We start from the raw sequence: 20,540 nt of genomic DNA on the forward strand, positions 1-20,540 counted from the left end.
TTCCGTGAGTTCTGGGCTGTCCGGAGCGAAAAGTCAGCGGCTCCTTTTTCACGAAAAAAAGCAGATGCTGCGCTGTGCTGCTTATTAGAGGAGCGGGTGCCTCTTCCAACGCCGTTTTTTCCTCGGCGTGATTATATGTTGTAGTCCCTGTACCTGAGTGCAGGGGAATTGGAAGGCACTCCAGGAAGCGGTCTTGCGTGCAGGAATCGCGGCAAAACACAGAAGCAGCAGACCATTTATATCAGCCAAAAAGTCTTCTTTAATACATTAAATGTCCAGGACAGAAAGAAAAAACAGCACAAAAACGACACGTTTCGCGGTAACAAACCGCTTGCTCACATTAAGGGCGAGAGACACAAAGGAAGGGCCATTTATACAGATTTACACTCCATGATCGTGGTATAGAGTGTCACACACACATATCCTCTGACTCTATTGCACAAATCGGCCATCTTTGATTGGGTTAAATAGTTAAGCCACACGCAATTGCAAAACAAAAAACGAATTATGCTAATTTGTTTTTTTTGGGATTTTTTGGTAATAAAGCATTCTAAAAAGCCGGCAATGACATATTACAGAATAGTACATATTTCATAAAAATTTCCTATGAAATAAGCGGTACGGTCTTTCAAATTTAAGTGCCTAGTGCACTACTTTAAGACTCATGTGTATTAAAATTACTTGTTTTAATGCAAGTACCTGTTTAGACTTGCTGTGCAAAATATGCCATATCCAACAAATGTTGTTAAAGTGCTATGTGCAATCAGCAGCCACGGGGTAAAACTACTAATAAGTAAAGTGCAATGTGCATTTAGCAGCCTTACAATATTATTCTCGGTATGAGAATTAAATAAAGTATATATATTTATGTTCACTGAACAAACTTTGTTAACGGGACGTTATGGTTAAGTTGCACTACTAAAAACCCATAAAACCCCATGAAATTCAATGAAAAAACTTTGTTAAAGGGACGTTATGGTTAAGTTGCACTAATAAAAGCCCATGAAATTCAATGAAAAAACGTTGGTAAAGGGACAACATGGTTAAGTTGCACAAATAAAATGCTATGAAATTCAATGAAAAACTTTGTTAGAGGGACGTTATGATATAAAGTAAAAACCGAAAACCCCCAGAAAAACCCCAGATTCACCAGTTATTGCAAGCTAAGCAACCATAACTCACATCACCACCGTGTACTGCTAAGACAAACACCCAGTACTACCTTGCAAGCATTCGAAGATACCATGCAAGCATTCGAAGAGGCTTTTAGCCGGTCAAGTGGAGCGCTGCTTTGACATCCGTGCAGAGCCTGCTAACGCAGGTTCAAATCCCAGCAGGGCCATACTCAGCCTTTCATCCTTCCAAGGTCAATAAATGAGCACCACACACCGTGGGTAATAATAAGCAGTGCTCAGATACCCGAGGGTTCATAGCACTATATAAATGCAAAAGGTGTATTTGTATTTTGTATTTGATCCATATCTTTTGAAAACAACAGTAATCTGTATATACTGTAACACACCACTCTGCAGGGGCAACAATTTTGAAGTGCTTTTGAAGCTGTAATCAAGGAGCATGACAAGCACTGCCCTCTACCTTATATTTAACACACGTATAACATCTTGCCCTGTCCACCTTCCCCTCCACATTTGTGGTTGGTGCCCCTTTCCTTCATTTCCCTCCCCATCTTACTTTCTAGCATCTCCTGCAAAAAAAAAGGTTCCTTTAGGAAACTCCTTTCACATTTAAAAAATATGAAGAACAGAATTTTCAAGTCACCTTCTACACCTTCTAGCGCACCTAAGGTTAACGCTAACTATAGGTTAAATGATGTTCCAAAAATCATGTTTGTTGTATCATGAGGCTTTTTTATTCCAAAAATGATCCTCCAATCCTTCATTTCTAAAAGACGAATTAGTTTATAAATTCAAACGTGTCTATACATTTCACAAGAAAAACATCAATAAAAATCCAATCATTAAAAAGAAACTAACACCAGTATCGACATCCGAAACTGAAGCCTCAACGTCAGCATCAGAAACAGAACCAATGAGTGAAGAGGAAAATGGAGCTTTATCTGCTAAAGATGATAACACTGAGGAATCACAAAGACCATATTCTTTTTTAGAAGAATACAAAAAACACAAGCAATGGAAATTTCAAATAATGACCAGATCACAATTCGTTATGGACAGTCAAACCAAAGATTCAAACAAAGAAATAAGATTAAAAGAGGCCACAAGGGCCGAGGGAGTATCAGGAAGCAACACAAAAGAACAAAGAGTCTCGGCAAGATCAAAGAACCTACAACCAAAGAAAGCCTAATCCTTAACATTTCAAACAAGCAAAGCTCTAGAATCAGCGTTAAATAAAGGATTATCGTTCAGCCCCTCTTCCCATTCAGATTACTTCCAAGAAAATGTGGATATATTCAAATTTGGAAGACTTCTCAAATTAGAAAAATTCTTTGCAACAACAGATGTAACGAAGAAACAGGTAACAAAACCCATTCCATCAAGCCTCAGTGTCTCACACTCAATCAACACTATTGAACTATTAAACATTCAAGAATTAGAAGACACTCATACTATTGAATCATTTGCAAAAGATGTAAACATGGAAGTTGACCTAGCGGAAACCACATCCTTAAAAAACAAATCAATATTTTATCCTCAATTACCAACTGGCAACATTGTGGACATCTTTCAAAAAGCTGTATTGAATGATCTGAGATCCAACTACCTCAAGACAAAAAGAAATAAACAGGGTCTAAATTTTGAATCCAATTTAACTCTCCTGGAGAGAAAAGCCATAGATGAATTGAAACATGATACAGATCTAATAGTGAAACAAGCATACAAAGGGGGAAAATAGTCCTGCTGAACACCAAAGACTATATTAAAATGGCTGAAATACACTTAAATGATACAAATTGTTATGAAAAACTCAAGGAGAATCCTATTCCACAACTCCAAGAACTATGGACCATCATGAGTAAAGAATGGAATGATGCTGATCTTCTGACAGATGACGAATTTGAATCCATGAACAATCAATATCCAATTATCTCAAGCATCTATTTTCTTCCCAAAATTCATAAACACTCCGACAACTTACCAAGCACCAGACCAATCATTAACAGCATAGGATCCATGACAGAACCAATCTCAGCATATATTGAGACTCACCTGCAACCACTGGTACAAAACTTATCCTCCTTTATCAAAGACACGAAAGATGTGATTCAGCAGCTAACTTTCATAAACTGGGAGTCTGATTGCAGACCAGTGACTTTTGATGTTACAGCACTGTATACAAGTATAATTCATGACAAAGGCATTCAAACTGTTCAATAATTTCTACAAACACGGTCAATTTCCTATTTTAAACAAAATGAGATGATCTGCAAAATGTTGGAATTTACCCTAAAGAACAACATCTTTTTATTCAACAAAGAAATCTATAGACAGAAACAAGGCACGGCAATGGGTGCCAAATTTACCCCTGACTATTCCAATTTATACATGGGATCCTATGAATTAAAACATGCATGGAATCACAGTTCATTCACGGACAATCAACAAATCATATATTGGGGAAGATACATTGACGACATTCTTGTCGTCTGGAAAGGTGATCAAAAATCACTCAAATAATATCATAATAATCTCAACAACAATGACTATAATTTGAAACTTACTATGACTGAAAGCACTGAAAAAATACAATTTCTAGATTTGGAACTGTACATCAAAAACCACGAAATTCATTCAACTCTTTATGTGAAACCCTCTGCTGGAAACAGCATATTATACGCAAAGAGCAACCATCCCTCCCACATAATCAATTACATCCCTTATGGGGAATTTTTACGCATCAAACATAACTGCACTGAATCTGAAGAATTTGAGAAACACAAAGATTTTGCAACAGAAACATTTCTCAAAAGAGGATATCCTAAGAAGCTTTTGAAAAAAGAAAAAGCACAAGAAAAAACCAACATCAGAACAGATCTGACCTTTTACAAAACAAGGAATCTCAAAGCACTAAAATTCAGTCACAAAAGCTCAGATTCATTACCACTTACAATTCAGAAACAAAACCACTTAAGAAAATCCTATCAAAGCATTGGTACCTTCTGAAAACTAGATCCAGATCTACAGCCATTTCTAGATGATCAACCCAAAATTACTTTCAGAAAAGCCAAAACTCTGAAGCAAATAATCAGTCCATCACATTTTAAATTACATCGGAAACAAAAGGGACTCACACAACTTTGGAACCAGACTGCCCTAACTGGTAATTTTAAATGTGGAACATGCAACATGTGTCAGTATTCCGACAATGGCATCTCAAACATCACAATGCCAAATGGACATAACCATAAAATTCAAGATTTCATAAATTGCAAAAGTAAATATATTGTATACGCAATAAAATGTCAATGCTCGAGGCTGTATGTGGGAAGCACAATCAGAATGCTGAAAACAAGAATCTCAGAACACATAAGAACTATTATCAACAAGGATCTCAGATTTCCCCTTGGTTTACATTTTTTGACCGAACATTCAGAAACCCAAATGGACAAAATAAAAATTTTTGGAATAGAAAAAGTCAAAATGTCACAAAGAGGAGGAAATATGGAGAAAAAACTAAGACAAAGGGAAGCATTCTGGATCTGCTCTCTGGACTGCTGCAATACAGGTCTCAACACGGACACGGAACTGGGTAATTTCTTATAAGCACTGTCATCAATTACCTTTATTATCTCATTTAATAATAAAGGGTCATCAGCAATATATTCAACTGTTTTGAAGCTACATAAATTACATTTTTCTTTGCTGTTTGCATTCCAATAATTTACAGTTAACTGTTCCAGACATTCTTCATATCCATTACTGTGGTTATTTAACATATTAGTTTCACTTTAGACCCATTAACTTGTTCACCTTAGTACTATCCACACTACACTTTAATGTTATTCATTAACCTTTGAGACTAAAATGCACAGCTAAAAAATCACATTCTCTGCTCAATCCTGCATGTTACACAGTAACATTTTTCCTCGAAAAACATCTAATCCTACATTAAAAACATATGCTCATTTGATTTCACATATTCTGTCTTCAACGGTTTATACCAATCAATGACCCAACACACTTAACACTGCATAGGCATTATAATGTAGGACGATTTGCAGAAGGCAACATATTGTGAAACAAGCCCAACCAACTTTAGAAACAAGGGAAGAGGATGATTCCCAGCAGGCAATATAATGTAAAATAAGCCCAACTGACTTTAGAAACAAGGACAGGGGACGATTTCCAGAAGGCAATATAATGTAAAACAAGCCCAACCAACTTTAGAAACAAGGAAAGAAGACGATTTTCAGAAGCTCTCAAGTCTCAATCGAAAGACTTTAAAGGTAAAAATAATGTTTACATTTATTCTTTTGCCAATCCAATGCACATATACACTAATATTTCCTTTGAAACACAGACTTTCCAACTACAGCTGACATCCACCCCAACAGCACCTCATCTATTCCTTTTCTTTTTCCTTCTTTCATAGAAACTCCTGTTGGGGTAAAACAGCACAGGGGAAACCCCAAACACACATGTTACCAAGACCACTCCAATTTCAAACTAATTTGGAATCTAAACATGGACCAAGCTCTCTAGAAGAATGCAAATATTTAATCATTAGGTAAGATTACCAATGTTATGCATAACAATGAAATGTGCTAATAACATGTTAACTTTCATTCTCAAATGAATTTACTGGCTGTTTTTCTCAAGATTGAACCTAATTTTGCGCCAATTGTTATTTTTGTGATACAAATATTGTTCCTTTGCTTTCACAGTGCTAGAGATGCACATCAGTTATACATATGATTTTTTTTTGTTTTCTTTTAGGCATGTTTATATCTAATCAATGAATTTGAATTGAATTTTCTGTTATAAATCCCTCCTGATGAGGGCACTACTATTTAAGAACAATTTTTGGAGGATCATTTTTGGAATAAAAAAGCCTCATGATACAACAAACATGATTTTTGGAACATCATTTAACCTATAGTTAACGTTAACTTTAGGTGCGCTAGAAGGTGACTTGAAAATTCTGTTCTTCATAAATTGTGACACACTCGGCAGTCTGAGTGTTACTAGTCACCACCAAGCAGCACCCAAATTACCTTTATCAAAATAAAAACACTGTCAACCAAAGACCAATTCGCTATCAATTGTATTTGAGACTGCAAATGTATAAACATCACATTTAAAAAATAGAACAAAAAAATGAGCTTATAGACTACACCTTTACATTGTTCAGTAAAGTGGTTAGATTCAACATTCCCATTAGCATTTTCTACTTTGCTAATGGAAAATGGACAATTATATACTGGAGAAAAAAAAAAAAGCACAGAAACAAAATTCTGTCCGAAATTCTTCTCTCTAGTATACAATAAACACCCTAATCCATTACTGTTTATAACTATCCACAGTCTCCACATTCCCCTGTCTAGCCCATGCCTTATTGGAAAACCTGAATTTCACATGCACACATCACAAAAAACAGCCCTTCTAGTCTTTTTACTGTTATGTTTGTAACACCCCCCATTGCCTGCTTTAAACCATTCACACATATTTCTACCAATCACTTAAAAAATACCTCTACATATAGCCTATCAACATATTCAACTTCCACTCACCAACGGCCACTTAACAATGTTCTACAAAGCTTTTGCATCTACATTTCCCATACATATACCAAACAATTGTACAAGGTGCTTCTATAAATGCACATATGCATTGTGCAGTGACAGAAGTGCATAAATAAAAGTGGCAGTACGGATAAACAGATGCTCATGAGAGCCCAGGAGGGAAGTGCCAAAGGATCCCAAGGTGGGAGGCCACTAGCTAACTGCTGGGGTAGAGGAGTTTCAAGGGTGGGGTACATCTTAACCGTAACGTCCATTTAACTGTTTTTTCTGTCAATTGAATAGGTTTTTATAAGTGAAAATGTGTCATAATGTTACATCACTGTATATAAGTTATGAATAATTCATCTTTTAATATATTTGAAAGAACTATAAACCCCCTTTAACAAACATATTTTTTGTAAAGCAGATTTATGAGAGTCGTTATCAGCAGCGCATAACCCAATAGGCAAATCAGAGTTGACATTTGTCCTTGCGGAAGGCCAGGCCCTTTTGTCCACGGCAGAAAAGTTATATCACTATATTTTCTACTCATGTTTCGACAATTTCAAGTCCTTGCTGATGCTCCGCGCACAACTTTGCTACAATCCCATCCAGCACTTCAGGCTGCCTCCGCAAGCAGATTTGTTTATGTCCCATTTAAACCTATAGCTTCGGCTATGCCACATGCCCCAATAAGTAAATCAAAGTAGGCTTTGTCCTTGACGAGGGCCAGGCCCATTGTCCGTGCACCAAACTTATATCAATATTTTTTGTGCCATTGACCAGGGCAGAAAAGTTATATCACTATTTTTTGTGATTGGGTTTCCACACTTTCAAACAAATAAAACACAGGACAGATTTGCAAAAGCATCCTTTCAGGTCCTTGCTGAATCTCCTTGTGCAGGTTTGTTGTCATTCAGTACAGCACTTCAGGCTGTAGCGGCAAGCATAATATTTCTTCGCATACAAACCTAGGTTTCAGCCATGATGCATGCCCCAGTAATCAAATCAGAGCACACAATTATCAAGTAATTGCAGGGCAGTAGAATAGGTAGATCGGTTTATAGTGATAATACCGAAAACAAAAATCTCGAAAACAAAAATCTCGAAAACAAAAGGCCGAAAAAAAAAAATATCGAATTTTTTTTATGACGTTTTTTTGTCGAAATGGGGGGGTTCCCCCCCAACCCCCCTTTTTTTCTATTTCTTTTTTATTTTAACCCTTTTTTTTACTTACCTGACCCCAAAAACACATATAAATAAATAAATAAATAATTCGATATTTTTGTTTTTCGGGATTTTGTATTCGAGATTTTTGCAGTTTGAGATTTTATTTTCGGTATTTTGACCGACCACCAGGTAGATCACTGCACTTAATCTAGTACTTTAAACAAATTACCCTGCTGCTGGTGATGGGGTTCTTTTGTAAAGGTGCCCTTCCTTCTTCAAGTGTTAGGTATGGAATAGGAGAGTGAGCCCTGTTCACCTCAGCACTGAGTTATTCAATAGGTGAATGTTTTTGTAATAAAGCAGTCTTCAAACCCATTCTTGATGCTATATTTATTGTTAGAACTCAGCCGACACGTAATTCGACTGTCTGGGGTTATTTTTGTATGTTTTGTATTTATTTTATACCCAGAGAGCGTTGTGGTTGCAGTTTAAGGGTAGGAATTGTAGTCCACACATTACGATTTCCATTGGCTGAGAAACAGCCAATGGAAATACTGTTACCATGCAAGGCATGTTGTAGTAGTGGAAATAAATAAAATAAATAACTGCTTTGCGTGGTAACAGTATTTCTATTGGCTGTTTCTCAGCCAATGGAAATCATAATCACGTAATGTGTGTGGGTGGAATGACGAGTACACAGCGCCACCTTCACACATCTGCATTGCAGAGCCCAGGGCAGAGCTTGCGTGAGCCAGCAGCTCAGCCCAGCCCAGGTTCACAGTGCAACGTGTGGTGCACATATTTTCTGATGTATGTTTGCGGCATGCAGTGCTTTTGAGCCTCCAAGATACTGATACACCGAAACACAAACATCTGGCCAGCAGTATCTCGAAGTCTCAAAAGCAGCGTGGGCTGCCTTAATGTATGAACATTCCGCCTCGGGAGGGAGGGTACAATTTGCATCACTTTTTGAAAAAAACCTCCCCCTTCGGTATTGCATCACAAAAGGAATGAATTCCCACATGATTTTACCGCATGTGGGAATTAATTCCTTGTCAAAATGGCTAGGCAACACAATCACGCCATCCACACCCGGAAAAGCAGCACATCGGGTAAAATCCTGGGGCTCTATCCAGTTTTTGTTTTTGCAACTGACAAGTGTGAACCTGGATAAGGCAAAACAGCCCTTGGGAGGTGTCCGTGCCCCTGTCGGTGGAAGGCCAGCTGCGGGAGTGAATTATCAGAGCGCATAACACCGTAGCCCACCAGATCCAAGACACTGTGGGCTTTACAGCAGACACCATGAGGTCAATTCTCTCCCCGGTTCCTACAACATGGTCCTCAGCTCAGCTGGAGTGATCCGAGTACCGGCGCACCAGCCACCCACGGGTCCCAGGAGAGGAGGGCACCTGGCCATGTCTAGTTCTTCAAACTTAAAGATTGTGCTCACATTGCGTTTATTGAATTAGGTTCACCTTTGGGTGATTGCTTTTCTCCATTTTATCTGTTGAATTGGATTATGTTTCTTTCATTAACACAGAAGTAATGAATGTGTATTACAGAGATAAGCTGGCATATGTATTGGGAGCACTGCACAGGCAGCATCACTCATTAGCACAGACGTAATGAATGTGTATTACAGAGATAAGCTGCCATGTGTATTGGGAACACTGCACATGCAGCATCAATCATTACCACAGAAGTAATGAATGTGTATTACAGAGATAAGCTGCCATGTGTATTGGGCACACTGCACATGCAGCATCAATCATTACCACAGAAGTAATGAATGTGTATTACAGAGATAAGCTGCATATGTATTGGGCACACTGCACATGCTCAGGCAGCATCAATCATGCTTTGTAAAGGACATCGTTGGCCTAAATTGGGAACAGCCAGAATAGACATGTTGCTACAGAGGCATATTTTGGGCACAACCAGCATGACAATGTGTTACATCGGTGACATTGCTGTCTTACACTGTGGACACATAGATCATTAAAATGTGTTGTGTTGTAAAATGTTCTTGTCTGCTGTTGGTGACATGGAATTTTCATGTTCCCCTTTAGAACTGATTATAAACGTATGGCTTTTTGGTCAGTTTTTCTGCTGTAAAATACACCATTTCAACCCAATATTTGAAAAGAAATTCTTGAGGGGGAACCCTCCAAACCCTCCCTAGATCCTTATAGCTCCCTCGCTACGCTCGGTCACCCCCATTCTTTCAGAAAAATATGAACACATACACACTGAAAGAAATCACAAGCAACTGACCTCGGATCATTTGATGGAGGGGCTCCCTTAGATACTCACTGCCCCTGACACCAAAAGCTATCTTTGGGGCTGCATAGCGCATCGCTGCCTGTGATGCTATTGTGTCAAAGATTACACAATATCGCTTTTTAATATACTGCTTTTGGTGAGGTTGTTGATTTTTTGGCTCGCCGGCCCACTGGGTAACAAAATGTTAATGCTTCAGCCCCACATTCAAAAATGTTTGCTCTAGAGTCTTTCCCAAGGCATATGAATTGTGGGCCAGTCATTGCTGCGAGGTTGTGGAAATGAGTCCAGCATCCAATCCCAATATCTTGCCCCACTATGGTCGCAAATAAGGGTGGGTAATGATTTCAAGGGGTGGCCTGGTGACCACGTGGGCACCTGGTTTGGCGTGCTTGGTAATGATCTGCTGATTAGCATTGTCTCAGAGTCTATGCAACAATAGTTACTGCAAACTATTGATGCAATCCTGTGCAGCACTTCGGGCTGTAGCCACAAACAGAATTTTAGCCACGGACACAATTTATTTTTCCATTCAAACCTATACCGATTTTCAAAAACGTCACCACATAGCCAGTCCCTGGTGACAATGCCAACTTTAACACCATTGTCAGTCCTTCGTGGTCATGGCCAGTAGCCAGATTATCTTCCCATGGCCACCGGCTATACCTCCGTCACCATTTGGTTTATCATTATTTTGTGTACCTACATTATGACACTTAAAATAAATAAGGCACAGACACATTTGCAAAACCATACTTTCAAGTCCTTGCCAATGCTCCCTGCCAATGCTCCTTGCACAACTTTCCTGCAAATCCATCCATGTTTTATTTTTTGAAACATGTCAAAATGTACGTACATAAAATACTTATATAACTTACCTGCCAGTTGACAAAATCCATTCAGACTTTGCAGAAAAATTCAAGGTTTGGTCTATAATCTTTCTAAAATCTTTTGTGCCCATTCGTCAAATGGCAATAAAGTTATAACCCATCTAAACATGTTAAACCCCCCTCTGATTTAGCAGCCTATTCACAAAATCCCACCAAACATTGCCAAACATTAAAATCTGGGTCTTAAATCTTTTTGTGAACTTTTGTGCAGGTTTGTGAAACGGCACCAAATTTATAAGCCTTTCAAATATTTTGGGACCCCCCCTTCTAATTTTGTTCCCTTTTAGCAAAACAGCACCAAACTGTGTAGAACCATTCAAGGTCACGTCTAGAATAATATCACACAATTTCATACAGTTTCAATGAGTGGCACCAAAGATATACGTCATCTAAGGACTGCTTTTCACCAACCATGTAATGCAAAAATATGTATCGATGCCTCCGAACATCTGACATGTTCGCGAACATTACAGGGCTGTCCCTGAATCATTTGTGGACATCGGAGATGAAAAACCACCCACTGTTCGGCTTTTTATGGCCATATTCGATCCCATGCTCATCACCCCTTCCCGGGCCAGAGATTGTTTCATTAGTTTCACAAGTGCAATGTTGTGGTTTGTAATATGTTTTTACTGTGATGTTTGCGGACAACAGGTGCAGTCTGCAAATCCAACATGGCACATGTTTCCCAAAAATATGATGCACCCCACACTTTTCACCATCCAATCAGTGGGCGCGTCTGATGTCCCCGGACATCATGCCTCCCTCTGGACGAATCAGAGGCCGGTCCCTGGACCGAACAGGGAAGTGAGTCCACGGACCGAACCCAAATAAATAAAACTACTGGACAGATTTACAAAAGCACGCTTTCGGGACCAAGCCACCGATCCTGCCACGAATTTGGTGAAAATCTGTCTAGCGCAAAGATTTGGTTCCATTGCATTTATGGGAAAATCCACACATTTTGGGACCCCCATGACTTTGCCCCCTGCACAAAACCTCACCAAACTTTGCAGACTCAATCTGCGGGGCCATATTCATTATCTGCAAAGTTCTGTGAGGATTCGTCAAGAAAAGGAAAAGTTATAAACCACCCAAAAAGAGCTCTTCCTATGGGTTGAGCAACTTAAGCATAACTACACGGCCACAACCGCAGGCCATCTAATAAATATATATATTCACTGAAAAAACTTTGTTAAAGGACGTTATGGTTAAGTAGCAGATGTCCTGGGTGTTAGTCTTAGCAGTTTCCCCGAGGTGGCGCAAGGCACATTTCAAGGGTTTTTCGGTTTTACTTGTAACCATAATGTCCATTTAACAACGTTTTTTCATTAAATTTCATGGGTTTTTGTTACTGAAACCTAACCACAATGTCCCTTTAACAATATTTTTTCAGTGAATTTCATGGGTTTTTGTTAGTTCAACTTCACTATAACATCCCTTTAACAAAGTTTTTTCAGTAAATTTCATAGGTTTTTACTAGTGCACCTTTAATCTGCTACAAGTCCCTTATGTTATACTCCTCCCTCCCCCAATATGGCGTCCACATACATTGCGGTAGTCGGGCTGCAATTACAAGTCTCTGAATCATAGGGGAGACCCAAAAAGCATGTATCCATCAACCAACAGATGTATATAAAATCACAACTAATTTTTACCACATGCAAATATACCTTTTTGTACAAAAACCTATGTTAAAAAATACTAGTTATTATTTCATTTATCTCACATTACAATGGAATGCACCAACCACAGTCCATAACTGTACACTTCATGTAATCTCCTCACTACAATGCTGCATACAGATTTAGAAACACCAGGTCCTCATTGAAAAACAAATTCTTACTAAACAGTAAGTGCATTCATAATATAAACATGTGTTATAAGACAGAAACACTTTTTCCCCTCACATAGATGGCAAGCACACTTGATTAGTTAGAGGAGAACTTCCCAAAAGAAGAAATGAGCATCAATCACATCTCCAATGGTGTACAATACAAATTTTAATGTAAACAAATAATGTATTTTGTACACACCTTACTAAGATAATAATTTCTATTTTTCTTACAGTACATAGTTTTCATGATGAAACCACATCCCATTTTAATTACACACAATCCCAAGAATCACAAACAGAAGTCATATCCTCAACTGTAAATAATCAAATCATGAACTTGTCTAAAAAATTGGATGAACTGAGTAATAATTTTAAGGAACTTTTACAGTATGTCAAAAATCATGTCATTAAAAATGTTCCCTATCACTGTCCCTTTAAATTCTGAACATTTTAATCAAAAGACGCTTTGAGGAAACCTCACTCTCTTGCTCCCCTCATGATTATTGTATGCAAATTCCTAATTCTCATTTATGTTTTCCATTCCGATACCCCATCCCTTTATTGAATAAATGTATTTGTTGTACTAAAAAAGTTGTGTTTGTTGTGTGATATTTCATTTTTTTTTACCTCCCATTATGGGTCCACGGACACTACAACTCTCTGAGGTTTCAGCACTCAAAATGGATGTCCAGACATGTCTGTTTTGTATGACGCACTTTTGATTAGTCTGCAGACACCGTGCCTGCGCTCTGTGATTCTCGCCTGATGAGTGTCCGCAGACAGCTCGGTAGTCGACAGACTTCTAAAATTCCAGGCGTTGGGCAGGAGAATTGAAATAATTTAAATTGTTTTGTGTTAAAAAAGGGTGGCCCTCAAAATAACCTTTGCTGCATTTGCTGCAACCGCTGCTTTTGAGATTGCTTCTCTGCGCGGAACGGCGCTGTATGTGGATTCCGCACTACGACAACCAGAAGGCACTGCTTTGCTTACCTTGGTGGGCGGACCTACATAACAAGAAGTCCCGGTCTAAGTCCCGCTTTGCCGCTGGTGGACGCTGCTACTGCTGCATTTGCTGCAACCGCTGCTTTTGAGATTGCTTCTCTGCGCGGAACGGCGCTGTATGTGGATTCCGCACTACGACAACCAGAAGGTGACCATATACAGTGGTATACTCTTTGCTGGACTTATTGCTGGATTTGCTGGACTATTATTTAATACGTCTTTTTCTTGTAGGCACTGCTTTGCTTACCTTGGTGGGCGGACCTACATAACAAGAATCGCGCGCGCACCGCGCGCGCGCACCGGCGAAGTCCCGGTCTAAGTCCCGCTTTGCCGCTTCGCCGCGTTCACCGCGGTAAGCGGTGAATACTATTTTAATCACTGTTAATCCTCAATTTCGACTCCTTTTCTTTTCCATTTTCCCTTTCCTTTGTATTATTTAGTCTTCAAACTCACTTTTTTTTCAACCATGAAACGAAACTTAAACTCCTTAAAGACTGGTATGCCAATGGTAACTCCACTCTATAGTACTAATGGCCCCAGTTGTTCCAAATCTCCTTCTCTTACCAATACAAAAAGGCCTCGTCTCAGCTCCACTCCGCGGACAAGCGTCAGAGGCGCTATACAGAGTGGTGCTGAGCTTCTTCTTGGAATGGACATTCGCCCTTTTTGCAAGGACACAAGTCGTATTGGACACACGATACTACCATTTGGAAATCCTGTAGAAATTCCGTTGCAACAGTCTGTTATAGAACATATGGATCCAAAAAGTTTATCGCACGGCCTCTTTGTGAGTACCAACACTTGTGAAAAAAAACTAACTGACAAAGAAATGTCTGTGGATCATGTGGGGGAAGGTCGAACTGACGAGACCTGCAAATCAATGGCATTGTCTGGTCCATCTGTCACTTTTGCCAAAGAAAAGGTTTCGCTTACTGATAGTGCTATACTTACAAATGTATTAACGGGTGTGGTGGCGTCGCCGCTCGAGGCTTGTAATGCGTCTGGTATAGCTATAAGCGATACATCAATTGCTATTTCTTCTCTGAATTCTGTGTCTCAGGATATTCCTGTTATGGACTTGGTAACTAACTCCTCTGTTTTATTCCCTCACTCAAATTCAAAAAATCTGTCTAAGTCGCCTGCACTTTTTACAAACGTGAGTGCTGCTGACTCAGTTGCAAATCCGTCTTTTACTATCCCCACTCCTAGAAAGGTAGTTGGAAAAGCCCCACCTGACAGGGGTGACAATGATTCTGGAACTGTAAATACAAGCATTGCACTTACATCTATGAACAATGCTATTTTAGCCCTGGCGAAACTGTTCGAAGTCCTGGTTCTGAAGGCGGAGGTTCATTCGAATCAGTTTGACCAATTATTCGCGAACCAACATGTAATTGCCAATAGGTTGGAAAACTTGAGTAAGCCAAATGCCCCATCAATTGTTAAACATTCTGTATGCACACAAACTTCTTTGCTATTTGAACCTACTGCTCAGAAGTTTCAACCCATACCTTTTATACTTGAGCCTATAGTGGACACTGTGGAAATTGACTATGAGCCAAAAATTGATTCACAGAAGACTCCCACGTATGCTTTATTTGGGAGGAATCCTATCCCTAAAAATCTATCCTCGCAAAATCAGACAAAGAAAACGAAAAATATCAAAGCGGGCTCTCGCCAATCCTCGCAAGTCAAAGCCTTCATTAGCAAGATATCAGTTCCAGCCACACCCACAATATCGGCATCTAAAGCTATTGTAAGAAAATATGCTGTTCAAAATCAGATGAAAAAAGCAAAAATACAGCCGGCTTCTTCTGATCCAGCTCCGGCATATAGTCCCCTAAATGAACTGATTATTGCGGCAGATCAGCTCTCACAAAATACATCTACTAAACAAAGTATGAGTACGTTGACTAGTGATGATTTTGGCGAGCCTATCTCAACAGCAATTGGCTCTACCTCTAAACTCCCCTTGACTCAGAATTTAGGGGGCGACGAACAGCGTCGTAAAGAAATACGTAGGGCAGTTGACGAATATTTGGCTTCGAAATCTGTCACAAAAAATCTAATGTTTCCGCAGGTTGCACCGGTAATCGAGCAGGTGTCTGTACCAGCAGTAGTTTCGATATTAAAAAAAAAAAGTTTGCCTACAGTCTCGGAGGCCATCGCCACTAATTCCCTGCAAACTCTAGGGAAGGCGAATCCCACAAATACTGCTAGAACAGACTTGTCTGGGTTTAATCCAGTTCTCTCTGGTGATATGGAACGCCTTTTACAGGCAACCTTCACTAAGTTTTTGGAGGCCTCCACTTCCCCCCAAATGGTTCCCAGTCCAAATACAGACAATGGAGCGTGTAAAAGGTCTAATCAACCTCCACCATCGGCCAAACAAAAACCGTCTGCTGCCCGTTTTAAACGTCCAGCGATCCATGCCTTGACTCTTAGCTGTCAGCCTCTACCTGTCAAACAGTACAATTTAAATCGGGCGTCTGTACTCTCGATCTTTCGTGAAATCCCAGACCTTGATGACATAGGAACCATAGATATCGAACTTGTTGAATTTACAGACCCCTCCAATCAATCTACGGTAAATCTGTGGATCAACTCAAGGGTGGTGGTCAATGCCATCTGGGCTGCAAAATCCCAAATTAATGATCTTGGTTTCAATTTGCTGCCAACCCCGGACGGACTTCAGAGTTCTACTACACAGGTTGAGCCACTTCTAAATCACCAAAGAAGTAGCCCACAAGATCGGTCAGTACAATCATGCAGCTGTCAATGTCAGATCAATCAAAGTTAACATTCAACTCTCGCGCCATCTAATCTCTCTTTTGTCAGTTGGAATTCGAGAGGGAATCGACATTTAATCAATAATCATACGCATCATGTGCTGAATTATGACGTGATTCTGCTTCAAGAATCGTGGCTGACTAGCGTCCCGTCCTGGAACAACTATGACGTCTGTTTAGCGCCTGCAGTAAAACATCGGGTGGGGCGCCCCACTTCTGGTCTGCTAACCGCTGTCAAACAATCCTCTGGTCTGAAAATAACCCCGTGGTTTTGTCCGAATGAGTTCATACAAATGTCCAGAATCAAGGGTGACGGCTTTGCATACGCCGTTATTAACATATATTGGAATCCCGCGGGCATTTCTGATGATAGTTTCATTGAGTCATTGACACAGGCGTTTGATTTAATCATGTTGGATGGGCTTGTTGACATGATCTACTTGGCAGGTGATTTAAATCTACATTGTCTGGGGCCTTTTTCTAAACACGAACAAAAACGCCTTGACATGTGGCTAATGGTTATTAAATCACATAACCTCTACATGCTAAACGGGGCCTTTGCTCAAGATATCCCACCAAGACCTACATGGCATCGGGCATGCAGTTCTGGGATTATAGATTTTACCTATGTCAACGCGCAAATGTTAAATATGGTCCTAGATTTTGGTGTAATTGAATCAAACTTAAGTGATCACAATATTCTGCACACAACTTGTTGCACTAATAAAACAGTCACTAAGTCGCAATCGATCTATCTCAAAGGGACCTATGATGTGAATCCGGCAAGAAATCGTCTGATGTGGACGGAACACTCCCTAAAAGCTTACAAATCATGTTATCATGCCCAACTAACAAGGAGTGCTGTGAGCGACCATTTGTCTGATGGTGTCTATTGCGATTTAATGCAGCTCTTTCAACCATGTTCTATCAAGCATAAACAAAAACAAACACCGCACTTGCACATTCCCAATCATGAAATTAGACTAAAAAAATCCATAGTTCGGGCTGAAAAAAGGAAGGCTTACAAATTGTCTCCCGAATTACGTCAGGCGGCTCTCTTGCGGATACAAACGTCCTATAGAAATTGGACAAGAGGTATGAAGGCCAAATTGTATCAAAGTGATGGGGAAAATATGTTATTATCCATGGCATCTAAAAATCTGTCTCGATCATGGCAGATGATAAATCAAATAACATCTGGCCACCAGGTTGCCATTCAGACAAATGATGTATCAGAGGATGCGTGGGTATGTTATTACTCTGACTTATTTGCTAGTTCTCAGGGAGTCCTATCTGCTTCATTAACAAAGTTTGATACTGTATTCAATCTATGCTTTACTAAAGAAGACATTGTGCATTTAATTAAACGAGCCAGTAATTCCAGGGCTCCTGGCCCGGATGGCCTAACTAATATGCATCTAAAGCAATTCCCGGATATCTGGGCTGATATATTATTTCTTATGTTTGAAGCAGTTAATAACTCCCAAAAAATTCCCATGTCCTGGAGGCAATCAATTCTTGTCCCAATCTATAAAAAGGGTGATCGTGCATGTCCGGCAAGCTACAGACCCATCTCATTATTGGATGTCCCAGGAAAGATTTTTTGTCGACTCATTTTACGAGAACTAAATGAGTGGACAGAGAATCATTTTAAACGGGACCCTCTTCAATCGGGCTTTATCAGTGGTTTGGGGACAATCCCCAATATCATTACCATCAATATGCTGAAATCCCAATATGTAATCAGGAAACAAAATCTATATTTCGCATTTATAGATTTCCGGTCAGCTTTTGACTCTATAGATCGGAATCTCCTTTTTTACAAACTAAAAGCTTTTGGCTGCCCCAGTTCTCTTGTGGCCCTAATTATACAACTACACACGAACACCTCCATGCGAGTTCGACTTACACGTGAAGGCTTGTTATCTGCACCTTTTCCAACGTCCGTAGGGCTTAAGCAGGGATGCATATTGGCATCCACGTTGTTTAATCTCTTCATCTCTGATTTGGGCTTATCCTTTCTTAACATCTTCGCTGACGCTCCGGAGTTGGGTGGCCAACGCATCCCGTGGATGCTATATGCAGACGATCTGGTTCTGGTCTCTCAGACTCCGAAGGGTTTGCAAAATTTGCTGACCGCCCTTTCACACTATGCAGAGACAAACCATCTTACAATCAATCTGGCCAAATCTCAAATTATGGTCTGTAGGCCTCATGGAAGAACCAAAATATATAAGGGGTCGTGGACCGTGCAACATCAAATTATGGAAATTGTTGCAGAATATAAGTATTTGGGTGTAGTTATTAAAAACACTCCCACTGATGACGCATCGACACACATCCTGGACACAAAATTGCTGAGTCTGATATCGCAAGCCAAAATTCTTCTATACAAATACGGGAAATTCACGCTGAAACAAATTATGATGTTTTATGAACAAAAGGTGGTTCCAATTCTGCTCTATGGCGCTGAATCAAAATTATACGCTAATATTAAGTCATGGGACAGACTTGAGGCTGTTTTCTGGAAGAGGGTGTTGCGACTCCCAAATTGTGTACCCCTGCCAATATTAAGATTTGAACTGGGTTTGAACTCTCTGCATTGCAGAGTGAAATGGACAATGTGCGCCTTCTTTCGGAAAAGCCTGCTTGGAATTACCAATAATAACATCTTGAGTACAGTAGCGCGACAGCTATCTGGGTCATCGGCATCTTTTCCTATGAAATGGCGAAAAATTGTATTAAATACATTAGTCGGAGCCAACATCTCCTTACAATTCCTTATTGATAATCCGATCTGTGCAAAGAAAAAATTCCTATATTGGGATTGGATCATAAATTACGAGTTGTGCACAAAATATAAAGACTTCAATCCCAATCTATTTGGGTCCAAACGCTTAGGACAAGCGGCTGGCTACCTCCTGAAATGCCCATCGGCAAACATTCGGAACAAACTATTGCGAATGAGGTTGAACCTGTGGTTGACGAGGGAGGTTTTGGTCAGGCGCAAAATTATTCATGCAGATTTCAACTTTTGTCGTTTTTGTAAAAATCGACGCACAAAGGAAACCCTACAACACTTAATTGTGTCATGTCCACACCTGAATACTATTCGTGAGAAACATTGTAAAAACCTTTTGAGTTTGTATATGGAGAAGGATGAAAATGAGATTTGGAGTATTTTATTTAAGAGTACCAGATTTTCAGTTATGAAGGCCATTGTACAATTTCTAGAAAATATTCTATCTGATGAGATATTGTTATAAGCAGGTTGAAAGGATACTGTAATAAGATAAATGTCTCCAAATCTAGAACTGGGTAAGCAACAATTGGTCGTCTCCCTTAAATGCTGGCGATTTTAACTATTCATATTGGTTTTAATGTAAGCAGACATTTCACTGCTCCATATGTCACTTTTATCATTTTGACCTATATGTTTAAAGTTGTAATTCTTCTCCTTGTTTATTCTTCTTGTTTATTCTTCTTGAATTTATGTATGATGTTGTGATGATATATAATAACTGTTGATTTTGAAAAGTTGATGAAATCAGCTATATCAAAATAAAAAAATAAAAAAAAAATAAAAAAATAACCTTTTTTTGTGGTTTTGGCTTTTATATATTTTTTTATTTTGGGTTTGAAACTGAACTAAGAAAACATTTTACTGAATTTAATTATTTCTTCTCACTTTCACAAAAACTGCTTCAAAGCATTTTGAATGTTTTCCACAAAAATATGATTACCCACATCAGTTAGATGGAAATGTAATGTTCTCGTTATAAAACAATGCCATGCCAACATCTCAAACAAAAGCACACACAGCTTTATTGATGTTACGCCTCACTTTTTCCATTTGCCAACCAAATGAAATG

At 39.3% G+C, this 20,540-nt stretch overlaps 1 long non-coding RNA gene across 1 annotated transcript in view; it reads left to right on the top strand.

Moving 5' to 3' along the window:
- The first annotated feature begins 5,343 nt into the window (after positions 1-5,343).
- The window catches only part of LOC138565883 (uncharacterized), a 125,898-nt gene continuing 110,701 nt past the window's right edge, over positions 5,344-20,540 (top strand). The window contains exons 1-2 of the long non-coding RNA XR_011301677.1: positions 5,344-5,425; positions 5,572-5,706. This is a non-coding gene — a long non-coding RNA (uncharacterized lncRNA). The remainder of the gene's footprint in view (positions 5,426-5,571; positions 5,707-20,540) is intronic.

The sequence above is a fragment of the Ambystoma mexicanum genome, chromosome 2p (assembly GCF_040938575.1).
Source record: "Ambystoma mexicanum isolate Mex_15411 chromosome 2p, UKY_AmexF1_1, whole genome shotgun sequence".
Classification (NCBI taxonomy): Eukaryota; Metazoa; Chordata; class Amphibia; order Caudata; family Ambystomatidae; genus Ambystoma; species Ambystoma mexicanum.